General features: G+C 48.9%; 1 pseudogene; it reads left to right on the top strand.

Annotated features, from left to right (window-relative positions):
• Positions 1 to 378: 378 nt before the first annotated feature.
• Positions 379 to 24,440, top strand: LOC132479648 (zinc finger protein 541-like; annotated as a pseudogene).
• Positions 24,441 to 24,486: the final 46 nt, after the last annotated feature.

A 24,486-nucleotide genomic window follows, 5' to 3' on the forward strand; every position in this document is an offset into this window, starting at 1 on the left:
CCAGTGTGTTCCCTCAAATTTCTTGTCACCCGATCCAAACTGGAATCCCATTTGCCAGGAAAAGAAGAGGAAGCAGAAACAGCCACTGGGGAGTCAGACCTTGTGTCCACCACAAAGCGACATGAGGAAAGTACAGCAGGGGGCCAAGTCCGAGGGAGTGACAGGGAGTGGCAGACGCTGGCAGGTGGATGGCGCGGGGGTGGGAAGCCACACTGAGGAGGCTGCTGAGGCTGAGACCCACTTCCAGGCCACGGTGCGGCAAAGCACAGACTCTGCCACGGGAACCAGGGGAGGCTGTGCAAAGCTCTAGCTGCTGTGAGGGTGCCGTGGGCGGCAAGACGGGAATCCTGGAGAGTAGCTGGAAGGCTCTCAGCGGAGATGGTGGCCTGGGCTGGAGTAGCAGTGAAGAGGCCAGAAGCGCAAGGATTAGGGATCATGTTAGAAGTAGATTCAGACATGCTGACGGGTCACACATCACAGGGAGAGCTGGTAAGGAAAAGGACAGATGGAGGTTGGCAGGGCAGGCTGGGGTTTGAGCAACTGAGTAGATGCTATTAATAACTGAGATGAGGAAGAGGGACACCTCAGAGGATTGATGGCTTAAAGGCGTGATTGTGTCTGTAACTGTGTGCTGCCTTCGGAGGGACTGGCTAGGGGAGCAGGGCAAACGCTGGTGTCAGGAGGCTTCACAGAAGGGCCAGGTTTCAGTTCAGTCCATCTGAAAAGACGGGGAGGGAGGAGGAGCAGAGGAGGAAGTTGAGTTGGAAGCGGTGCGGGCACTGGGGTTGGGGAAAGGACTCTGGCATCAGATGAACCAGAATCTACAGCCTGGCTCTTCTTCCTTCCTTTGCCACCTTGGGCAAGTCATTTTCCCTGTTTGAGTCTCAGTTTTCTCATTCTGTAACTGGGATGGAAAATGCCTACCCACATATATCTGGTTGGTTTGTTTTTAATGCCCTTTAACTTTTTCTTGTTGTTGTTGTTTTGCTGTGTTGGGCCTTCGTTTCTGTGCGATTGCTTTCTTTAGTTGCGGCGAGCGGGGGCCACTCTTCATCGCGGTGCGCGGACCTCTCACCGTCACGGCCTCTCGTTGCGGAGCACAAGCTCCAGACGCCCAGGCTCAGTAGTTGTGGCTCACGGGCCTAGTTGCTCTGCGACATGTGGGATCTTCCCAGACCAGGGCCCTGCATCGGCAGGCAGACTCCCAACCACTGCACCACCAAGGAAGTCCCGAACCTGATGTTTCTTAAATGCTTTCCGGGATGGCAATCCAGGACACGAGTGTGTAATCTATACATGCATTTGAGAGCAAATATTCCACGAGTAATAATTATGCCAAGGGCATGGAAAACCCACTGATACTTGACCAGGCGATGGATCAAAACCTGGTGGCACAGTGGTTAAGAATTGCCTGCCAATGCAGGGGACACGGGTTCGAGCCCTGGTCCGGGAAGATCCCACATGCCGCGGAGCAACTAAGCCCATGCGCCACTAGTGAGCCTGCGCTCTAGCGCCCGCAAGCCACAACTACTGAAGCCCGCACGCCTAGAGCCCGTGCTCTGCAACAAGAGAAGCCACTGCAACGAGAAGCCCGCGCACTGCAACGAAGAGTAGCCCCCACTCGCCGCAACTAGAGAAAGCCCACGCACAGCGATGAATACCCAATGCAGCCAAAAATAAAGAAATAAGTAAAAGAAATAAGAGAAAAAAGTCTTCAAGTATTTGGAAACTAAAGAACACTCTTCTAAAATAACTCATGGGTCAAAGAAAAAAAATCAAAAATGAAATTATAAAAAAAAACTACTCATTTACCCAAGGAGTAGAGAAACATGGAAAATTCAGATATATAGGGAAAGGAAAATTAAGTTGATCCATGATGCTACCAATCAATCCCATTCTGTTTGTTTCTATTCAAATTTATTTTTCCCTTTTAAAGACTAGGTCATTCCGTTTTTCAACAATCCTCTTGTTAGTGGCACAGCACTTAGTGGTACAGCATGAACATCCTTTCACGTCAATGGATATTCTCCTACAGTTGTATCTGAAATGCCTGCGCCATAGACCATTGAGACCAGAATGCAGTCACCCACCTGCCCTCGTGTCAGTTATTAGGTGGTTTCTCACATTTCACCAGGAAAAACAATGCTGCAGTTAACTCGCTTGCAGTTCACTGCAAGATCTCCGTTAATTTGTACAGATCGGCCTTAATTTCCTTAATTAAAAAACCAGAGTGGAATTGGCTGGGAGAAAGGACTTAAACTTTTCTAAGATTTTGCATTGTGCATTTCTGGATTGCACTTGCAAGCGTGCTGTTGATGTTACCGTCATGAAGTCCTGCCTGTCGAGTCACTCTGTCCTGGAAGCTCTCAGACTGTTGCTGTCCCCTCCCTTACCCCCAAGTGTGGCTTCAAGATTGGGTGCCGCCCTGGAGGTGTGGCTTGACCAGGGTCCCTTCTCCCCCTCACCTGGTGCTAAGCCTGGTCTTCTCTGCGAGTGAAGCTGCTGAAGTTGGGGTTCTCGGCCAACTCCCTGAGTTGGACTCAGCTGCTGAAGTTGGTCTGAGGGTGGTAGAGTGCTTCGGCCCGGGCTCCGATGTCCCCGGATGTCATAACCTGTGCTTTCTCCCTCTGTCTAGACCTGGGGCTAGGCGTGCTCAAGGTGCCCAAAGAGGCTAACGAAGGAGGCAGGGCCACGTCTGGGAGCACAAGGAGAGGAAAGCGGCAGCACAGGTCCCCTCAGAACCCACTCCTGGACCGCAGCCTCTGCGGGAAGGTGTTCAGCAGCGCCAGTCCTCTCAGCAAGCACTACCTGACGCACAGCCAGGAGAGGAGACACGTGTGCAAAATCTGCAGCAAGGCCTTTAAGCGTCAGGACCACCTGTATGTAGGAGTCTGGTCGGGATGTCTGTTCAGGGGGCTGCTGGGGGCTGGGCGTGTTCCCGGTTCTTTTGCATCCCCTCCCATCCACCTGCACCGCCCCGCACCGTCGGGTGTCCCAGGTGTGTGCGACCTGTGCTCCTCCCACGGCCAGTGTTTGTTGGGGGCGGGGGGCAGGGCCTACACTGCCCCGGACAGCCCGCCCTCCCCAGCCTCCAGATTCACTCCAGTGAGGAGAGCGCCGCTGCGATTTGCAGACAGGACCCATGTGCTTTAAAAACACACTCCAGAGGCAATTTTGTCATGGAGGGAGTTGGGCTAACTGCGTAGAGAAAGTTTCAGAGTCCCTGGTAGGTGTCTGAGCAGAACAGATATGCACTCCATGAGGAATATATGTTGGGATAACACCAGGGCGTGAGGGGTTCTGAAATGCCTGTTTCTAGAACATGGCAATGCAGTGTTCACTCTCTTTTTTCCTGTTTCAATTCCCCCTTTTATTAACTCGATTTTTTTTCAAAATTTGACTTTAAAAAGCAAGCTCAGTGTAAGAGGAGCAGAATTCCGTTTGTTCTTCATGTCTTAGAAATGATAAGCTTTTCTTGCTGCCGAGGGAGAAGAGACAGACTTTCAAACTGAGAGACTCGTAAGTGGGAGAGGACGATCCCTTGCATGTTTACAGCTCGCCCAGCCTTTACTGAGGCTTCGATGAATCCCGCTTTCATTGTATCCTCTCCCCTCTCGCCATTAAGGATGGGAAATGATTTACTCCTGTCACAAGCTGGTAACAGTTAGGGCTAGAAAGTGGGTCTCCGGATGCCCTCTCTGCTGCTTCCCTCAGATGGAGGCCAAGGGTCCACGTTTGGGAAAGGGTTTCATTATTTACTGGGTCCAATTGATTAGAACCATCCGGAGTAGGATTGTTGGGAACCCAGAGGGTGATTTACCCATTTGTTTATATTTATAATATATTAATGCAGGTATACGTATGATGTAAATATACTACATACTTGCATTCTTTTATATTTGCAGACATTATAGGCGCATTTGGCTTTTTGTTGTTGTTGCTGTGGGGCTCCCAGGTCGCTGTCTAGAGGACTCCTGTGGGAAGGCAAAGACTCCTTTGTTCAAGGAAGGATCATCCCCAAGTTAGCGTTTCCTTAAGTTTGTTCTCAGAACTCTGGTTCTCTGCTTCTCGGGGATGCTAAAAGGGTCTATTTTAAAAACATGGTTTTGTGGGCAAATAAGTTTGAGAGACATGGAAAGTTCAACAGATCTCTCGTTATCTGCTCTGTGGCTTTTCAGTTTGCTCCTAGGAACCTCCAAGAAGTAAAGAGTGTTTTTCCCAGACTTATTTGCCAGCTGAGCCCAAGTCCTCAGGGAGCAACTCTGGAGCCTGGTGTTCCTTAGGAACCCACTTTGGGGAACTCTGACTTGACTCCCACTGATGTTTTTAATCTCATATTAGGGGTTTGCTTAGGGGTGAGGGCAAGAGCTCCCCCTTCCAGAGGGCTTTGGCCGTAGCAGGGGTCTTTCCTCCTAGGGTCTGAGCACAGTTTCTGAGTTGCGATGCTGCTGCCCCCTGGGGACACGCCTGGGTTCCTGCAGTTAGTGACCCACGCCGAGACACCCACTAACTTTCTCCTCATGTGATTCCAGGACTGGGCACACGCTCACCCACCAGAAGTCCAAGCCCTTTGTGTGCATTGAGCAGGGCTGCAGCAAGAGCTACAGCGACTACTGCTCCGTGCGCCAGCACTACGAGGTCCAGCACGGCCTGTGCATCCTCAAGGAGGCCCCTCCGGAGGAGGAGCCCTGCGGGAACTCACCCCGTGTGCACGAGGTGGCCTGCCAGCCCGCACCCGCGAGCCTGTGGTCCCTGGTGCCCCCGGAAGCCCCATCCCCCATCTCCCTCTTGTCCAACCGAGACCTCCTGCGCTGTATCGTGAGCAGCATCATCTGCCAGAAGATCCCTTCTCCCGGGCCAGCCCTGGGAGGGCCTTCAGACAGCGGCGAAGGGAGGATCACGGCCTGTTCCTCCCTGCCCTCGTCAGGGTCCTCCTCCTGCGGCCCAGCCAGCACCCCGGCGGCCACAGGAGCCCTGGGCACTGAGGTGTTCCCGAGGATCCCCGGCCCCCACGGAAGGAGCCGGGCACGGACGTGTTCACAGCCGTCCACTCACGGGCAGCGGAGAACAGCGGCCCCGACCCAGCCGAGCCGGAGCTGCCGCTGCTCCAGCCCCCATCATCCCTGGAGGGCTGGCCCGAGGGCGCTCCCTGCCCGCCTGCCTGCCTCTGTTCCATGGCCAGACTGTCCCCGCCAGTTCCCAGCCATCAAGCCACAGTTTCCAGTGGCTCTGAAACCTGTCGGGCTGCCCTAAGAGCAAAGGAAACAGTATGTTTGTCGTCCACAAGCCCTCTGCAGTGCCGTCCCGGGAGGGCTCCGAGCCGGGCCCCGGGCTCAGCAGCGACTCCCCTGCTGGGGAGCCCTCACCCAGCCAGTGCACCGGTCTGGAGGACACGCCGTCTTTCCCTCCCACGCTCCTGAAGGCCCAGGGGGAGGCCTCGGGCGACCCCAGATATGTCAGCACCAGCGGGGAAGACGACTCCTGGGCTTCCAAGAAGAGCAAGTGCGACTGCGACTCCTTCTCGTGGCAGAACCCTGGTGAGCCTGGCCCCCAGGACGGCCAGAAGTCCAGCGGCCTCCCGTCGGATGCCACACCGCTCTTCCAGCAGCTGGTCCTGAAGGCTCAGGAGTCTCTGGTGAGCCACGAGCAGATGCAGGTGTTCCAGATGATCACCAAGTCCCAGCGGATCTTCTCCCACACCCAGGTGGCCGCCGCCTCCTCCCAGCTTCCCACAGCCGACGGCAAGCAAGTTGCCCTGAAGTCACTGCAGGGGCCGTGGCCACAGCAACCCCCACCTGTGGCACCCACTGTTGCCTCTCTCCATGCTGGCCCCGTGAACCCTGATCCAGAGGGGTCCCTAGCCCGCAGGAGAAAATCCACACCCGCTTTACCCACAGAGCCCTCCCCCAGCAGCGTGAGCCAGGACCCAAAGGGAAGACCAAAAGTGGCTGCTGCTCCACCTGCCCCCACGGCGGCGTCCCTGGACCCTCCTGGAAACCCAGACATCTCCTCTCTGGCCAAGCAGTTGCGATCCTCGAAAGGGACCTTGGACCTAGGGACATCTTCTCCCTCGGGGCCTGCATCAGACCCAGTTAGGAGGGGAGGAGCCATCCAGAGCCCACCTCCCAGGGAAGCAGGCCCAGGCTGAGAATGGCACGGCTTCCGGGGCCACAAAAGGTGGAGAGGGCCCGGCCTGCTCCTGGGGCGGAGGCTACAGGCTCTTCTCTGGCAACTCCGGGGTCCAGCACTTCCGGAAGGAGAAAGTGAAAGTGGATATTTGCTGTGCAGCTTCTCCAAGCCAGGTAGCCATGGCCTCCTTCTCGTCGTTGGCCGGGCCTCCAGCGGATCCCCCCTGGGACTCCAAGTCCAAGCTGATGATACTCAACAGGATCCAGGTACCAGGGCCCTCTCACGGGACCTGACCATGCGGGGGGCAGAGTCTCGTCCTTACCTGTGTCCGTGTTTCTGACTTGTCCAGGCACTGTATTTAACCTCAGCAAATCCTCAGATGCAGTTTGTTTACAGAGGGGCGAATGAAGTTCCAGAGAAGTGATGGTTCCTCCCATCACCCTCCACCCTGCAACACACACACACACAACAGAACAGGGCTTTAGAGTTGTCAGAGACACTTTGCATCATGTTTCTTCACTAAGCTTTTTCTATTTGCTTTCTTTCTGCCTTTCGCTTCCTTTTGGATTTGCCTCCTTCACTTCTTCAGAGAATGTAAAGGCAGAGCTCCTTTACCCTTGATATTTGTACGTGAAATGCTGTGTCTATTCTGGTTGTGAATCACAGGTCCACAAGTCCGACTTGGCCCCTACTGCAGGCCTGGCACTGGTCCGCCCTTTTGGAGCAGCTTGGGTCCTCCCACATCGTGCCCACGAGGTCCTGGGCGCAGAGAGCTTGGCCACGTCTCTTCGTGATGTTCCGAGGTCCAGCATCCTTCCTGTCGCACCACAGCTACCTCCTCCTCTTTTTTTTTCCCACAGCTTTAATATTCACGTGCCATCTAATTCGCCATCTTGAACTGCACCATCCAGTAGTTTTTAGTTTGTTTACGAGGTCGTGCTCGCATCGCCACTCTTTGCCAATACACTTTCATCACCGCAAAAAGAAACCCCACACCGTTGGTTGTCACCCGCAACCTCTCCATCCCTCACAGCCCCTGGCAACCATGCATCTACTTTCTGTCTGCATGGATTTGCCTATTCTGGACACTTCATGTGCCTGGAATCCTAACGCTGCGTGGCCTTTTGTGTCTTTTGCTTCTTTCACTTAACCTGATGTTCTCAGAGTTCCTCTGTGCTGTAGCACGGGTCAGAACTTCACTCCTTTTTATTGCTGGTAACTTGTGCATTGTATGGAAACACCATATTTTATTTATCCATTCATCAGATGATAGATATTTGGGTTGTTTTCCCTTCTTGGCCATTGTGATAACGGTGCTCTGAACATTTGTGTACAGATTATTGTTTAGACATATGTTTTCATTTCTCTTGGGAAATACCTTGGAGGGGAATTGCTGGGCTCTAGGGTAATTCTATTGGAGGAAGTGCCAGACTTTCCCAAAAAGCTGTGCTGTTTTATATCCCTACCCAGAGTGTATGAGGCCTGCAGTTTCTCTGCATCCTCACCAACACTTGTTCTTGTCCAGTTGGTTCACCTTAGTGGGTGGGAAATGATAATCTCATTATAGTTTAATTTGCATTTCCCCGATAGCTAATAATCCTGAGCATCTTTTAATGGCCATTTGTATATCCTCTTTGGGTAAGTGTCTATTCAGACCCTTTGCCCATTTTTAAATTGGGTTGTGATTTTATTTTTGAGCTGTGAGAGTTCATTATGTATCACTGATACAGAAATATACATAGTCCCTTATCAGATACATGATTTGCAACTTTTTTCTCTTATTCTGTCTTTTCACTTCTTGATGATGTCCTTTGAAGCACAGAAGTTGTAAGTTTTGATGAAGTCCAATACGTCTGTCTTTTGTTTGGTTTTGGAGTCATCCAAGAAACCACTGCTTACTCCAGGGTCACCAAGAATTATACCTGTGTTTTCTTCCAAGTCTTATAGTTTTCACTCTTGCATCTCATTTCTGATATGTTGGCTCAGATGTATTTTCGTCTTCAGGGTGGAAATATCTACCGGCTCCCCCACCCGATGAAGGAGGAGAACATGGCGGGTGGCTGGTAAGTTCAGAAGGCCCTCGGGAGAACTCTGGTGGCTTTGATGTGCTGGCCCTGGGTGAGCGAGCTCTGGATGCTTCACTCCTGAAGGGGTGAGCACCAGGCCACGGAGAATCGGGGGCATCATGTCCATTTCTTTAGGGTTCGTCCAAAGCTGTCTGTCAGAGGATCAGTGTTTGGGGACGGAGTCCCATTCTCCCTTTCTTCCCCACAGGAACCAGCACAGTGGTGGTCCCACAGACTGGGCAGAGCCAAGGAGCACTTACGTCTGCAAGAATTGCAGCCAGATGTTTTATACAGAGAGAGGGCTGAGCAGCCACATGTGTTTTCACAGCGACCAGTGGCCGTCACCTCGAGGGAAGCAGGAGCCGCAGGTGAAGGGGCGCGAAGCTGCCATTCATCTCAGGATGGAGCCGTCCTCCTGCGGGGAGCCTGGCTGGGGGTCGGGAGTCAGGGCTGTGCTGCTCTGGAGGGGCCCCTTGCTCCCTACGTACTGTGTCTCTTAAAGGGCTGGCTCTTCTCTGTGTGTAGGTGTGTGGCATGGAGTTTTGCAAGCCACAAAGACAGGTGCTGAGGCCAGAAGGGCACAGGCAGAGTTCCCCGGGAGGCAGGAAGTCCTTGGACAACATGACCGCCGCCCCTTTGGTGGTCCCTGTTTCGGTGCCAGTGGCTCCAGCGAACCATCCCCTGGGGAGCAAGGTGGGTGCACTTCCTTCCAGCTGCTTTCCAGCTGCCAGTGGGAGCTGTGAGAAAAGCCCCCAAATCCTGACTCCAGAAGAGCTTGATTTGCGTGTTCATTCATCCATTCAACCTCCAGTGAACTTCCTTTGTGTCTGGCCCTGTGCTGGGCAGGGCTGGGGACACTGCAGCGACCACAACAGGCCTGCCCCCGTCTCTTGGGGCTCCCAGCCCAGCGGAGTAGATAGACCCATCCCCGGACACTGACGACCCAGAACGGGCCGGGCTGGGAGAGGGAGCTGTGGGAGCCCCAAGGGCACCAGAGACCCTGCCCGAGGAAGGGGGCGTTGCAGCTGAGAGCTGGAGGATGAGGAGGGGTAAGATGGGCAGAGAGGAGGGGAGATTGCGTGGAGGTAAGAGAGAGTGTAGCAAGCTCAAGCCGTCGTCTCTTCAGCCTGTGCTGGAAGACCCCACCTGGAGAAGTCCATGCTGGACTCGGGTACGGGGTGCATGGAGCCCACTGTTTGTCTCCCAGGAGCTGCTGTCATTTTGAGGGCAACAGGTTTTCCTTTTGTCATGCTGTTGCATCCGTCTGGCCCCCACACTTTAAGTGCCAGTCACTTTAACAACGGATATGAGTTTCCAAAATGGTCTGAGTGAGGGCCTCTCCTTGGGGTGGGGGTGGGTGCCTGAGAAGGCCCCAGCGTCAAATGTCGCCCGGCTTAGGGTCTGGAGTCTGGCTCAGGCGTGGTGGCCCTGCCCGGCTTCCTGCGCTGAGGACTCTGGGCATGGCCATGCTGGGTGTGCATTTGGCTGGTCAGTACCCTTTCCCACTCTCAGGCCATTTTGAGGTCTGAGCTTTGGGGCCGGTGGCCTCAGGTGACCCCCGTGGTTCTGAAGTCTCTTCTTCTCCAGGGACAGGAGAAGGACGGGGAAGAGAGAGGCAGCAAGGAGAGCAGCCAACACAGGAAGCGGAAGAAGCTCCCACGGCCCAAGGCACTGCTCATCCCTCCTCCGCCCTCCATGTCTGGGGAGCCGGGCCCGGGAGGATGCCGCCAGAGCTGCCTGCGCTCGCCCGTGTTCCTGATGGACCACCTCTTGAAGGGACTGTCCCAGTGACCTCCCTACACACCGCCCCCGATGCTCAGCCCCATCCGGGAGGGCTCTGGGCTGTATTTCAACACTCTCTGTTCCACATCTGCCCGGGCCCGTCCCGACAGGCTCATCAGCGCCATGCTTGGTGAGTGAGCTTGATCGCCCCATGATGGGCCTGCGGGGGGCCAGACCCCCGCCCCCTGTAGAATTTGGTCCAGCCATTCTCTCTGGCCTACGCCTGGGTCTGCTCTGGGGGTCCCGTTGCTGTTCAGAACTATCCCAGGACCATCTGGGACCAGCAGCCTTCTAGGTGCTTATGACTTTGTAGCCAGAAAGAAAATAGACGCCATTTAGCCTGAGCACCCTTCTGCCTGCCCTTTCGAGTAATTGTTTAAACAGCTTTATTGAGGTATAATTCACATGCCATATGAATCACCCATTTAAAGTGTCCAGTGATTTTTTAGTGTATTCTTAGGATTGTACACCCATCCCACAGTCTAATTCTAGAGCATTTTCATCACCCCAGAAGATTATATCCACGAGCGGTGACACACAGGCCCTGTAGCCCCCAACTCCTCAGCCCTGGGCAACCACCAGTCTACCAACCTACTTTTTCTATGGGTCTCCCTATTCTGGACATTTCATGTAATTGGAATCATAAAATACGTGACATTCTGTGTCTAGTTTGTTCACTTAGAATAATGTTGTCAAGGTTCATGTTGTAGTATGCATCAGTGCTTCATTTCTTTTTATGGATGAATGATATTGAATTCTCTGGATAGACAACATTTTATTTATCCATTCATCAGTTGACGAGCATTTGGGTTGTTTGTGTCCTTTGGCTCTTGCAAACAGTGCTGTTAAGAACATTTATGTGTAAGTTTTTGTTGGACATAAGTCCTCATTTCTCTTGGGTATATAACTCAGAGTGGAATTGCTGGGTCAAAGGGTAACTATGTCTAACCATTTAAGGAACTGCCAGACTGCTTTGCAAAATGGCCGGGTCATATTAAATTTCCACCAGCATTGTATGAAAGTTGCAGTTTCTCCACATCCTTGCTCACACTTCTTAGCTGTCTTTTTTATTACACCCATCCTAGTGGGTGTGAAGTGGTAGCTCATTGTGAGGTGTTTGTTTGTTTGTTTGTTTTGTGGTACGTGGGCCTCTCACTGTTTGTGTCCTCACCCGTTGTGGAGCACAGGCTCCGGATACTCAGGCTCAGCAGCCATGGCTCACGGGCCCAGCCGCTCCGCGGCATGTGAGATCTTCCCAGACCGGGGCACGAACCCATGTCCCCTGCATCGGCAGGCAGACTCTCAACCACTGCGCCACCAGGGAAGCCCTGTCTTGCTACCTTTGTGGAAAGTCAGTTGACCATAAATGATTTGAGATGTTTCTTCTTTTTTAATACAGATATTTTACAGCTATAGATTTCCTTCTGAACATTGCTTTAGCTACATTTTGTAAGTTTTAGTATGTTGTGTTTTTATATTCATTCAGCTAAAGTATTTTCTAATTTATCATTCCACTTCCTGTTTAATACACTGAGTGTTAAAGAGTGTGTTGCTTAATTTTCACATATTTGTGAATTTTCCAAATTGCTGCCTTTTATTGATTTGTAATCTAATTCTCTTTTGGTCAGAGTACATACTTTGTTTCTTTTTCAATTTAATTTATTCAATTTATTTATGTATTTATTTTGGCTGTGCTGTGCGGTTTGCAGGATCTTAGTTCCCCCACCAGGGGTCGAACCCATGCCCCCTGCAGCGGAAGCGTGGAGTCCTAATGACTGGACCGCCAGGGAATTCCCTTAAATTTATTTTAAAATTTAAAATTTATTGAGGCATGTTATATGGGCTAGAATCCGGTCTGTCTTGAAGAATGTTCCATGTGAATTTGAGAAGAATGTATTCTACTGATGTTTGGTGGAATGCTGTATTTTGTCTGTTTTGTCTAGTTAGTTTCAATTTCCTTGTTGATCTTCTGCCTAGTTGCCCTATCCACTGTTGAAAGTATTGAAATCTCCAACTATTATTTTTTAATGGTTTATTTCATCCTTCAGTTCTGTCGTTTGTTGCTTGGTGTATTTTGGGGGTCTGTTTGTAGGTGTGTATATGTTTGTAATTGTCACATCTTCCTCACGGCTTGACCTTTTATCATTAGGATGTGATTGTGACATCATTTGTCATTGTTACAATAATTTTATCATTATCTCTAGTAATATTTTTGGTTTTAAAGTCTAATGTGCCTGACATTAGTATAGCCATTCCATTCTCTTTTTTGGTTGTTGTTTGCTTGGTATATATTTTTCTCTTCTTTTACTTTCAGCCTATTTGTGTCTTTGAAAATAAAGCATGTTACCTCTAGACACCATTAGGTGGATCATGTGTTTTTTATCCAGTCTTACAAACTCTGCCTTTTGATTGGTTTGTTTAATCCATTCTTGTTTAATGTTATATTGATATGGTTGGATTTACATCTGCCATTTTGCTTTCTATTTTCTATACGTTACATGTCTTTTTCTCCCTCTGTTCCTCCTTTCCTGCTTTCTTTTGTATTGAGTATTTTCTAGTGTGACATTTTAATTCCATTAATTTTTCACTGTTTCTTAGTCATTTCTTAGTGGTTGCTCTAGGACTTAAAATATATGTCTTATCAGAATCTGTTAGGATGTGTAATAACTCATTAACAGTGAAATATAGAAACACTGCTCCTATCTAGCTCTATTCCTTCTAACTCTTTTGCTATTATATGTGAGAGACCCAGTAATACCGTACTGGTCATGTTTATTGCTTTATATAATTTTATTTTGTGTAAAAACACTGAGCGGATAAAGGAAAGCAAGCATGATTTATAGAGGTTGTTATATTAACCTTCTTATTTACCATTTCTGATCTCTTCATTTATTCTTGTGGATTTGAGTTACTGTCTGAGGTGATATTCCTTTACTCCAATGCAGCTGTGCTCCTTGTGCAGTTACTGTCACATATATTATATTTCTATATGTTACAGGACCACAATACATATTGTTTTATGCAGTTATTTTTAAGGCCATTAAAAAAGAAAAGAAATATGTAATCCTAGTGATTTTTATAGTTACCCATATTTACTAGCGCTTCGCCTTTTTTTTTTTTTTGGTTTGGATTCAAGTTACCATCTGATGTGCTTTGCTTTCAATCTGAAGGACTTTCTTTACTATTTATTTTTATTAGGGATATATAATTCACATACCATACAATTCATCCCTTTAAAGTATAGAATTCAATGGTTTTTAGTATATTCACAGAGCTGTGCAACCATCACTACCATCAGTTTTCAGAAATTTTCATCATCCCCAAAAGAAGCCCTGTACTTATTAGCAGTCCCTCCTTTCCATCCTCCCCATCCCCAGCCGTGGGTAACGACTAATCTACTTTGTCTCTATCGATGTGGCTATTCTGCATATTTCATGTGAGTGGAATCATACAGTATGTGGTCCTTTATGAATGCCTTCTTTTAGTTAGCATGATGTTTTTAGGTTTCATCCAAGTTGCAGTATGTATCAGTACTTTGTTCCTTTTTGCGGGCTGAATAATATTTCACCTTTAATATTTCTTGTAAGGCAGGTCTGCCAGCAACAGGTATCCTCAGTTTTTATTTATCTGGGAGTGTCTTTATTTTACCTTCATTTTTGCAAGATAATTTGCTGAATATAAGATACTTGGTTAACACTTTTTTACTTTCAGTAATTTGAATATATTATCCCATTGCCTTGTAACCTACATCGTTTCTCTTAAAAAGTTAGCTGTTAATTTTACTGTAGTGCCCTTGTATGTAACAAATTGTTTTTCCCTTTTTGCTTTCAAGATCTTATCTTTATTTTTGCTTTCCACATTTTGCCTATGTTATGTCTGGATGTAGAGCTCTTTGTGTTTAATCTTTCTTGGAGTTTGTAGAGTTTGCTGGATATACATATTGTTTTTCATCAACGTTGGGAAATTTTCAGCCATTAATACTTTAAATATTCTGTCCCTTTCTCCCCTCTTTCTGGTACTCCCAATACATATATATTGTTGCATGTAATGACATCTCACATTTCTCTGAGGCTCTCTTCACTTTCCTATATTTTTTTCTCTCTGTTCTTCAGATTTCATGGTCTCCATTGTTCTATCTTCAGGTTTGCTGATCGTTTCTTCTGCCAGCTCAGATCTACTGTTGAGCCTTATTTTGGTTATTGTACTTTTTTAACCCCTGAACTATTTCCATTTGGTTCTTCTTTTTTTTGGCTGCATCGCACAGCCTGCAGGATCTTACTTCCTCTACTAGGGATCACACCCATGCCCCCTGCAGTGGAAGCGTGGAGTCTTAACCACTGGACCGCCAGGGAAGTCCACATTTGTATCTTTTTAAAAACTAATTTCCATCTCTTGATGGCATTTTCTCTTTGATGACAAATTTTTATTTTATCTTGCTTTAATTCTTTAAGCATGGGAGCCAGGGGAAGAAGCAGCCCCCATCTCCTTGGCTGCACCTACCTGGGTAGAGCTTCCGTTACAAAGAGCTGGGGGCTAGGTGGGTAAGGGGGTGGGCCATGGCTCCAAGTGCCACAGACTCTCACTGTTCTTCCCGAGATTTAGTGGATTTTCTTGAATGAGTATTTCTTAAAATGCTGTATGCCTTTAGGACAACGTGCAGAGACTTTGGCTTACTGTTCTTTTTTTTTCTTTTTCAATGATTTTTGTCAGTAAATCTGTTGTTTTGCCGAGTTCCTTACTCTACATTTTCAGAAGTCTTATCCCACTTCCATGCAATCTTTTTATTTTATTTTATTGTGATGTGAACAGTTAATCTGTGATCTGCCCTTTTAACAAAGATTTAAGTGTGCAGTACAGTATTGTTGACTATTATTGAACTGTACAATGTTATACAGCAGATTTCTAGAGCTTGATTAATTGAAAATTTATGCCCATTGATTAGTAACCTCCCATTTCCCACTGCCCCAACCCCTGGTAACCCCTATTCCACTCTTTGATTCTATCAATATGAATTCAACTACTTTAGATACGTTATATAAGTGGAGTCATGCAGTATTTCTCTTTCTGTGACTGGCTTATGTCACTTAGTATAATGTCCTCAATGGTCATCCATGTTGTTGCATATTGCAGAATTTCTTTTTAAGGCTAAATGGTATTTCATTGTATGTTGATGTCACATTACCTTTATGTGCTCATCTGTCAGTGGACATTTAGGTTGTTTCCACATCTTGGCTATTATGAATGGTGCTGGAGTGAACATGGGAGTTCAGATATCTTTTTGAGGTCTTGACTGCAGTTCTTTTGGATGAATACCCAGAAGTGGGTTTGCTGCATGATATGGTAGTCCTACTTTTAATTTTTGAGGAAACTCCATACCATGCAATCTTTTTTTTCCAATTTTCAATTTTATATTGGATTAGAGTTGATTTACAATGTGTTAGTTTCAGGTATACAGCAAAGTGATTTTGTTATACATAATCACATATCTATTGTTTTTTAGATTCTTTTCCCATATAGGTTATTACAGAGTATTGAGTATAGTTCCCTGTGCTATACAGTAGGTCCTTTTTGATGATCTATTTTATATACAGTAGTGTGTGTATACCATGCAATCTTGAAGAGCCTGCTTTTAGCTGCTCTGGAAAGGCAGGCAAAAAGGGCCTCATGGGTCAGTTGTAGCCAGTCCCCTTGAGGCTCTTCTTTGGGTGTTTTCCAGATCACATGGACGGCTCTTTTGGCATCAGTGTGGTGAAGGACAACAGCAAGATCAGCACTGAACCGTGAGTTGGAACAGACTTAGAACCTGAGGGTCCTTGCAACGTGGGGATGCTTTTACCCTCCTTGCATTCCAGTGTCAGTTTTTCCCAAGGGAGCCTTCATCACGGGACAGTCAGGTCTAGACCCAGAACCTCTCTAGGAGAGAAGTGGTGGATTTTTCCAGGTGTTTCCCCAATATTCCTTCTGTCCAGACATACCATAGTTGGATGTCTGCAGACAGAATGCCCAGCACCCTGGGGTTCTAGATAGAATTGGTGATGGCGCAGTGAGATACTGTTTTGTAGCTTGGATGTTCCCTTGGATACAGAAGAATGCCAGGTATCAGCACATACCTCCCCTGTCCTAGACCCCAAACGCCTGAAGCCAGAAATCTGGCGAAAAAGCAAATTGGAGGAAGGAAGGAAGTATCCCTCAAGAGGTCTCTGGAATACCAGTGGCGTGTCTGCTGGGCTGATGAGCACTCCCTGTGTCTGAGAGATGGCCAAAAGGTGGGTTCCACAGCCCTGCTGAGCAGGGCTCACCACACATCTCTCTTGTATTTCCCATCTTGGTCACACACCTATGCCTTTTATGTCCGTGTGTGTGGCCTCATTTCAGACACATCAACATAGGGAGCCAGTTTCAGGCTGAGATCCCAGAGCTCCAGGACAGATCACTGGCTGGAAGTGACGAGCATGTAGCTACTCTGGTCTGGAAGCCATGGGGAGATGTGATGACCAACCCGAAGACGCAGGATAGGGGTGACTGAGACTTTGGGGCCAGGTTCCCGAGAGCCCTCCTCCATGTCCAAGGGGTTTCTCCTCCCAGTTCTCACCTTGACCAAGAAGCAGTGATCCCCAGGCGGGGGTGGGGTGGGCAGAGCTGGCCTTCAGCGCAGGACTGCTTTGCTGTGCTGCAGTCCCTTGCCCCACCTCTCCTCTCACCCAGTAGCTGGCCAGGCCATCCAGAGCAGGTGCCAGGAGCAGGGTTTCTGCCCATCCTCCTTGTCGCTCCCTTCCCTCAGCCTGCTTGTAACAGAGAGGTGAGGGAGATGGTGACAGGAGCCCCCCACCCCATCTGTGCTGTTGGGGAGGTTTCCTCTCTGGCACTTGCTGACCCTCTGTGTCTCCTCTCCTTCTCGCTGCCGGGCTGCCTGCTGGAAACAGTGACCGAGCTCTGCAACGTGGCCTGCTCCAGCGTGATGCCGGGCGGGGGCACCAACCTGGAGCTCGCTCTGCACTGCCTGCATGAAGCCCAGGGCAACATCCAGGTGCGGTGCAGGCGAGGCGGGGGCTCAGAGGAGCTGTGGGAAGCTCCCTGGTCTCTTAGGGCCAGGGGCTCTAGGCGCAAGACACGTGCCTTCTACTTGGGGCTTTGCAGCTCACGAGAACCAAAGGCTGGCCACCCACCCTTCTCCCTGGTCGCTTTGGGACTGGTGGTGTCCTTTTGAACGTAGGGGAAATGCACACATACGGGCTCAATCAGTTATTGCTCTGGGGTGACAGCAGAGCACCAGGGTTCCTCCAGCGTTACCTCATCTCAGCGCGGCACTGGGGAGGCGGTGCCTAGCAGAACCAACTCAGGGCCTGCATTCATCTGGTTTATTTACTGAACATTAACTTTTGGATTAAAAATGGTGTATGCAAACCTCTGATGCAACAGAAATGCCTCTGCCTCCTCCAAGGACCCTCCTCACAATCCTGAAGTTTAGAAAATGAAGAAGTCCAACTGTGTGTAGTGGGAGAGGAAGTCACGTCACCCGAGTTGGAGACCCAAGAGTCAGGGCTACATGGTGCTTTTTCTCAAGCTGAGAGGCAGTGGCTGGCACGTGGTGGGTGCTCAGCAGAGTAATCAGCACACATTTACTGGGTCCTCCTGATACCTGGTGATGTCACGGTATCAGGCTGGGGCCAGCTCAGGGGCCCATTCTTGGTTTAATGCTCTGCTGCCACCATCTTGAAATTCTTAATAGTTTCTGAGCACAGGGCCCCGTGTTTCCATTTTGCGCTGGGTCCTGCAAACTGCATAGCGAGTCCTGACCGGGGTTACGCTGTTGAGCAAGACAAATGCCCTCTCTTTGCAGGGCTTACATTTTAGGAGAGTGAACACATGAAATACATTTTTTACAAGTGATAGATAATGATTAGTGCTATGAGGACCATAACATGGGGTAGGGCGGGGGCAGTGCCACTCCAAATGCTGCTCCCTGAAGAAATAAGGAGCTTGTGCCAGAATAAGTCCACACACTGTTTCGTCATCAAGTAAATCTTGCTATGAAAAAGGTAACGTCAGCTGCACTCAACAGTCCGCTTAGTGCTGTAGGCAGTGTGTCCCAAGTGGTTCACAGCTGGTGGCCAGTCCACAGACCGACCACACTTTGAGTCGCCCTGGGGTAGGGGTGGCTTTAGGGAGGGCTGCACATATTTTCTGATTGGATGAAAGAATGAAGGTGGGCCTCTACCTCACCTTCCCTCCCTCAGAGAGTTGCCCACCACTCCTGTCGTTCCAGGTTGCCCTGGAGACCCTGTTACTGAGAGGACCCCAGAAGCCACGGACTCACCCTCTCGCCAACTATCACTACACAGGTAACGAGCGTGGCTGCCCGCGTGGTTTTGGCCTGGCTGAGGCCCCTGCGAGCCAGTCACTTTCCATGGCAATCTCTGCACGTGCCTCCTGGAGTTCTCTTGGGGCCTGCACCTGCCCTCCCAGAAGGGCCCGTCCTCTCTGGGGGACTCAGTGGGTGCTGTTCTCTAGTTGGATCCAACCTTCCCCTTTCCACTGGTTCCCTCGTGGGCTCTTCCTGGCCAGAAGGGGGGTGCCAGGTTGGGGTGGGCTCAGGTTTCCCAGTTGAGCACTCCAGCCTTGGAGTCAGGCAACCAGGGGCCCACGCCTGCCCTTGGCAAGTCTCTTAAGCAGAGGAAGCCTCAAGTTGCTGCACCTGTCAAGTGGGGATGGTAATTGCCCCTACCTGCTAAGGTTTTTGTGAGGATTGTGTGAGATAAAGCAAGTAAGGGGCTTAGCAGAAATCTTGGCATATAAGTGGCGCTCGGTGGCCTGAAAAAGGAGGGGAGTCTGCACTTCAGCCGTGGCTGTGGTCCCAGAAGGAGAAACATCCTTCCTCCTCTTGGCTGTTTCTCCAATAGGTTCGGACATCTGGACCTCCATGGAGAAGAGGCTCTTTAAGAAGGCGTTCCGTGCCTACAAGAAGGACTTCTACTTGATACACAAGATGGTAAGGCGAACATGGCAGGCTGGTGTAGACAAAGCTCCTTCACACGGCCGAGGCGCTAGAACTGCAGGGCCTTTCAGGGGCGATACTCTGCTCATGCTGTGAACAGTTGACAACTACAATGCCATTGCTTGGAACAACCTGAAACGGTACAGAAATGAGTCCCATGTTCAAAATAAAGCCCTCCAGACCCCTCCCCACAATCCTACTTCTGATTTGATAACCTGACAGGTATTTATTGCCCATACGGATTTTACACACCTATATGCACTTTCTCAAAAAAGGATGACATCATATACTTAATATCCTGCTGATTATTTTGCTCTTTTTTTTAACTTGATGTACGCAAAATTGCACATAATCGAAGTGTGAGATTTAATGTTTTTGACATAGTTATACACTTGTAAGACCACCACGATGATCAAGGTAATGAGAGTATCCTTCACCCCCAAAAGTTCCCTCCTGCCCCTTTGCAACCCTTCCTTCCTGCCACCCGGGTCCCTAGTCAACTCTTGTCTACTTTCTGTCACTCTAAATGAGTTTGCATTTTCTAGAGGTTTATATAAATGGAATAATCATACAGCACGTGATCTGCTTTGTCTGGCTTCTTACACTCAACCTAATGATTTTGAGATTCATCCATGTTGTCGTGTGTACCCATAGTTCATCCCTTTACTGTTGAGGAGTATACCACTGTGTGGACGGACCACCGTTCATTTAATCATCCACCTGTTGGTGGTTTCCAGTTACTGATGACTACAGATAAAGCTGCTCTGCACATTTACATACAAGTCTTTGTACGGACATGTACTGGGTTTTTGTTTTTGTTTTGTTTTGTTTTTTTTTTTGCGGACACGGGGTTGGGATTATAAATACCTAGGAGGGGAATGAGGGTAACTTATAGTAGATGTATGTTTAACTTTTTAAGAAACTGCCAAACTGTTTTCCAAAGTGGCTCTACCACTTCCCATTCCCACCAGCAGGTTATGAAAGGTCCAGTTGCTCCACACCCTCGTCGACACTTGGTATGCTAAGTCTCTTTAATTTTAGCCATTCTAATGAGTGTACAGTCGCATCTGACTCCATTTTCCTAATGACTAATGATGCTGAGCATCTTTGTGTTTTTTTGCTCTCTGTGCACCTTCTCTGGTGAGCTGTCTGTTCATATCTTTTGCCTCTGTTTTTATTGGAGTGTCTGTGTTTTTATTGAGCTGTAGGAGTTCTTATTTTGTTCTGAACACCAGTCCTTTATCCAGATATATGCTTTGGAAATATTTTCTCCCAATATGCCATTTGTCAGTCTTCTAACAGTGTCTTTTGAAGAAAAGTTTTAAATTTTGCTTAAGCCTAACTTACTAGTTTCTCTTTTATAGACTGTGCTTTTCGTGTTGTATCTAAGAAATCTTTGCCTAACCCAAAGTCACAAAGATTTTCCCCTATGTTTTCTTCTGGAGGTTTTATAGTTTTAGGTTTTATTTCTAGATTTATGATCCATTTTAAGTTTATTTTTGTAGGGGGTGCGAGGTGAGTTCATTTTTGCATATGGATATTTATTCCAATACCTTTTGTTGGAAAGACCATACTTTCTCCACTCAGTTGCTTTTGTACCTTTGTTAAATATCAGTTGGCCATATATATATGCATCTACTTCTGGACCCTGTATTCTGTTCCACTGATCTGTTTGTCTTTTATTAAGCTATTCCCATACTGTCTTTATTACTGTAGCTTTATTCTAAGTCTTGAAATTAGAAAATGTTAGTCCTTCAACTTTGTTATTCTTTTTCAAAGTTATTTTTTGTATTCTACATCCTTTTTAATTCCCTATGAATTTTAGAAATAACTTGACAATTTCAAAATAAAAATTTCTGCTAGGAACTTGATTGGTACTGTTTTTGACTCGTTACGTCAACTGGGGAGAGTTGTTACCTTAACAATATTGAGTCTTCTGACTCGTGAACAGGGTGTATCTCTCTATTTCAATCTTTAATTTTTCAGCAATGTTTTGAAGTTTTTAGTGTACAGTTGTTGCATACTTTTTGGCAGATTTATTCCTAAGCGCTTGTTTTTTTTCTGTTTTTTTTTTTTTGCGGTATGCGGGCCTCTCACCATTGTGGCCTCTCCCGCCGCGGAGCACAGGCTCCGGACGCGCAGTCCCAGCGGCCATGGCTCACGGGCCCCAACGCTCCATGGCACGTGGGATCCCTCCAGGACCATTGCACGAACTCGTGTCCCTTGCATCGGCAGGCGGACTCTCAACCACTGCGCCACCAGGGAAGCCCAGTACTTGTGTTTTTTATGATGTTATAGAGTTCTTTTTTATTTCAGTTTCCAATGGTTTGTTGCTAGTATGTATAGAAATAAAATTGATTTTTATATGGATCTTGTGTTCTGAAATGTTGCCAAACTAACTTACTAGTTTTGGTAACTTTTTTGTGGATTCCACTGAATTTTCTACATAGACAGTCACATCATCTGCAAGTAAAGACACTTTTCTTTCTTCCTTTCCAACCTGGTTGCCTTTACTTTTTTTCTTGCCTTTTTGCACTCTAGAACCACCAGTACAGTATTGAGTAGAAGTGGTGAGAGTGGAAATCCTTGTGTTGTTCATGATATTTGAGGGGAAACCACTCCACCGTTAGCTGTAGGAATTTTGTAGGTATCATTTATCAGGTTGAAGAGAAGTTCCTTCTATTCCTATTGTGCTGAGAGTTTCCATCAGGAATGGACATTGGATTGTATCAAATGCTTTTTCTGCACCTATCAAGATGCTCATGTGATTTCTCTTTTTTAAGTTTAATATGATGAATTACATTGATTTTCGATTGTTAAACCAACCTCACGTTTCTGGGATGAGCTCCACTTAGTCATGGTATATTGTCCTTTATATATATATATACATATATACATATATATATATATATATATATATACACACATATATACACGTATATATATATACACATATATATATTGTTGGATTCTGTTCGTTAAAGTTTTGTTAAAAAATTTTCATCTATGTTCATGAGGGACATTGGGTCTGTAGGCTTCTTTCCTTGTAATATCTTTGTCTGGCTTTGGTATCAGAGAAATGTTGAACTTACGGACTGAGTTGGGAAGTATTCCTTCCTCTTCAGTTTTTTGGAGGGCTCTGCCTAGCTGTCACATAAGGCTATGAGGTATCCACCACGTAAGGACACTCTGGTTTAATTAGTCCCAGTCGGTAGACATGTGGCTCCACATGATGTCACAGTGAGCGTCCTCGTGTGTACCGTGTGTGCGTTTTCCTGGAGAGAAGCCTTCCTGGGCCAGCCTTGTTGCTCAGAGCGTGCAGAGCTTAGATGGTGTTGACTCTGGTGGCTTCTCTCTGAACTCCTTCATCCCCAGGAGGACTTTGTGATTCTCTGTCCCCCGTAGCAGTGGAGCATACCAAGCCGTAGGGGAGAAACGTTTCAGGAGGGCTTTCAAAAAGTGGCGGCTGGCCCCATGGGGAGGGGATTTAGGGCGTCAAGGCCATACTCACTGCTACTCCTGAGGCACTGTCCTTAGCCGGTTTCTGTCTTCCTCCACTAGGTCCAGACAAAAACAGTAGCCCAGTGTGTCGAGTTCTACTACATGCAGAAGAAAATGAACAAGTTTGACTGCGGCCGAGCCCCAGTGCCGGAAAAGAGGGTCAAGAGAGAGCTGGGTGAAGCAGACAGGACAGAAGCGAAGGTAGAGGGTCTCGGGATAGGGCTTCAGGAGTTCAGCACGGATCTGGATGCCCGGTGCCCATCCAAGCTGGCTGGCGGTGGGGGGGGTGCACCCCGCGACGTCTGGACGCTCTGGACACCTGCTTCTCCCTTAGAAGGGCGGCGGGGCGGTCAGCACCCTTTCATCACCTCTGCCCCCTGTGCAGGTCACTCGTAGCCCTCGGAGGAAACCCAGCCACCGTCCCACCCCCGAATTACCGAGGACTACTGAGAGTTACAGGAGGGAGTCCATCCCCAACTCCAGCCCAAACACCGGCTCGAAGCGGACCCCTGAGCTGCCGGGGAGCAGCAAGGGCCAGGGCTTCTTTCCCTGCCGGGAGTGTGAGAGGTACTGCCCTTTCCCTGGATGCTCCCACACCGCCTGCCCTCAGCCCTCTGGGGTGACCCCCTCAGGGCTACCCGCCTCCCCCTGCTCTGACCCCTGTGTCCTCTGGTGCCTCCTCAGGGTGTTTGGCAAGATCAAGGGTCGGAATGCCCACATGAAGTGGCACCGGCTTCAGGACCACGTGGATCCCACCGCCAGGGCAAGGTGGCCCGTGGAGCCCTTCCAACTGTAGGAGGAGGAGGGCGAGCTAGGGGCTGGCATCGGCCCTCTGCGTGGGCAGCTAGTTGGGATGGGCACCTCCAGCCCTGTTGCGTCTCCTTTGTTGTTTCTGTACGTTTTCCCTTGTATATAGTATTAAATTTGTTTCTTAAGAAGCTGTCTTCTGGCTTCCCTGCCTGTTGATCCAGCGAAGGCTTTTGAGCCCCTGCCGCTCCCAGAAGCCACAGTGACTGAGTCCCTGCCCTGGAGGACCCTCATGCATGAATGCAGCCAGCATTCATCAAGCACCTGCTGTAGCTGTGCCAGACAATGCCCAGTCCACGTGATGGGGACATAGTGATGGAGGGACAGGCCCCTCCCCTCACAGAGCTTACATTTTAGGAGCGGGAAGGTAGGAGTGATAAAGCAGCAAAAAGGTGAGTTTAGATATCTATAGTGCGTATGCTTCGGGCCGTAATAACAGAGGAGTCGGCGTAGGTTTAAGCTCTCAGGACACGTGGTGGTGCCAGTGGCTCCACGGTGAAGTCAAGGCCTGCCAGCAGTGGCCAGCGTCTGCAAGTCGGCTGCAGCAGCAGCAGCAAGAATCCCCTCTTGTACGCGGAGCACCCAAACCTTCGGAGGGTGCAGGGCAGAGAGCAGCTCCCTCCCTTCCTTGTTCCCCTTTTTAAAAGTGAGGAAAGCTTGTAGCAGCGCCCAACAGAACGCCCCTCACGTCTCCTCGGCCAGAACTGTAGCCCGTGCTCTTTCTAAACTGATCCGTGGCAGTGGAAAGGGAAGTGGCCACCGTTATCCCGGACCCTCAAGATTTGTCTCCAGGGCAGAAGCGTAAGTTGTGTTCCCCCCTGGTTCTCCCCAGTTCCAGGACTGGGGAGAACCAGTGTGTTCCCTCAAATTTCTTGTCACCCGATCCAAACTGGAATCCCATTTGCCAGGAAAAGAAGAGGAAGCAGAAACAGCCACTGGGGAGTCAGACCTTGTGTCCACCACAAAGCGACATGAGGAAAGTACAGCAGGGGGCCAAGTCCGAGGGAGTGACAGGGAGTGGCAGACGCTGGCAGGTGGATGGCGCGGGGGTGGGAAGCCACACTGAGGAGGCTGCTGAGGCTGAGACCCACTTCCAGGCCACGGTGCGGCAAAGCACAGACTCTGCCACGGGAACCAGGGGAGGCTGTGCAAAGCTCTAGCTGCTGTGAGGGTGCCGTGGGCGGCAAGACGGGAATCCTGGAGAGT

Source organism: Mesoplodon densirostris, chromosome 19 (assembly GCF_025265405.1).
Source record: "Mesoplodon densirostris isolate mMesDen1 chromosome 19, mMesDen1 primary haplotype, whole genome shotgun sequence".
NCBI classification, from domain to species: Eukaryota; Metazoa; Chordata; class Mammalia; order Artiodactyla; family Ziphiidae; genus Mesoplodon; species Mesoplodon densirostris.